Here is a 1,455-nt window from a genome sequence, read left to right on the forward strand (position 1 = left end):
ATAAAGTTCTGTTTTTGTAAGTCAGCTGATACACTGTCTTTTTGTGGCTCAACAAGATGAATGATGTGCCTGAGGTCACACTCTTACTGAGGAGAGACTTTTCAGTTCTATCCCAGGTGTGTCTGCCTATGAACACATGCCTCTAATCACTACATTTCTTATTTTTCTTGAGTAATGTGGAAAATATTATCTTGATTTACATTTTATAATTTTTTTAATGTTTTTCTTTCTTTTTTTAAATATGGAACGCTTCACCAATTTGCGTGTCATCCTTGCCCAGGGACCATGCTAATCTTCTCTGGATCGTTCCAATTTTAGTATATGTGCTGCTGAAGTGAGCACTGTAATGTTTTTCAAATATTCACACTTGAAGCTTTAATTGTCTAATTCAAGGATAATACTATAAGCTTTAATCAGATGAGAAAACAAATACACTTCATTTCCTTCCATTTCTACCCACATCATTCCCAATCTTTCTTGATCTTTATTTTTCTAATTGGTTTAGTGATTAAATGCATGAGTATTGGAGTCAAAAAGGCCTGGGTTTAAATCTGAGATCTGACATAGTTTCATTTGTAAAATGAGGATGAAAGAGTTAAGACAATAAATTGAAAATTACATTGTGAGTCTTGTATTAAGCAGTTGATGAGATTTAAACACATTTGTCTATGCCTGGAAGACTGGTGGTACATGCCCAGTGAAAGTCTATTTGCATTATTTAGGAGGTGAATATGCTTCTAGGAAAAAATGTGATTGGCTATCCTTATAGCCTTACCTGGATATAGTGAGATTTATAATTAGTAAGTCTAGTAAAATTAAATTTATTTGCATGACATATTGTTTAGCTGTGTAAGGAACACCTGGATTTGACCCAAAATGAGGCCTAACGTTTATGATTTTGAGCATAGCTTGGAGCTCTAACTCAAATCTGTTTTTTATTCAGTCTCCAGAGATTATTTGACCCTAGAGAAAGGAATGAACAGAAGTAAAACCCAATAGACTGTTTTGGAAAACTGAATTTTGGAGCACAAATTAAACTACTTTCAAGCTCTTTAAAAAATACACATATGATGATGCAAAGGCAGAGAATGGTTTTTTCCCTCCTCTCTCTGCCCCATGTTACCACAGGTACCAGTGCTTGATGGGGCTGACCCTGACTACCAGCTTTGACCGCAGGGAGCCAACTTGACCTGTGGGTGCTCAGTGTATACAGAGCCTGAGTGAGGAGTGAGGAAGGGACAGTGGAGTCTGAAAGAGCAGGAGGTTAGGGGAATAATTGCAAGTATTCCCATTGGCTGCCAGAGGCCATTTTGTCAAGTGCAGGTATTTGAGCCAGATGCTTCTACATCTTTGACTTTTCCTTTCTCCCCCTTCTTCCTACATTTGATCCACAAAGAAATCCCATTGACTCAACTCTGAAATATAATCTGAACCCAAGCATTCTACTCCCCTGGT

The 1,455-nt window shown here is 37.4% G+C and overlaps 1 non-coding gene across 1 annotated transcript; it reads right to left on the reverse strand.

Annotated features, from left to right (window-relative positions):
- Window positions 1–235: 235 nt before the first annotated feature.
- LOC138443062 (U6 spliceosomal RNA) lies at window positions 236–342 on the reverse strand. Its single transcript, XR_011257988.1, has one exon. It is a non-coding gene; the product is annotated as a U6 spliceosomal RNA (small nuclear RNA).
- Window positions 343–1,455: the final 1,113 nt, after the last annotated feature.

The sequence above is a fragment of the Ovis canadensis genome, chromosome 6 (genome assembly GCF_042477335.2).
Source record: "Ovis canadensis isolate MfBH-ARS-UI-01 breed Bighorn chromosome 6, ARS-UI_OviCan_v2, whole genome shotgun sequence".
Taxonomy (NCBI): Eukaryota; Metazoa; Chordata; class Mammalia; order Artiodactyla; family Bovidae; genus Ovis; species Ovis canadensis.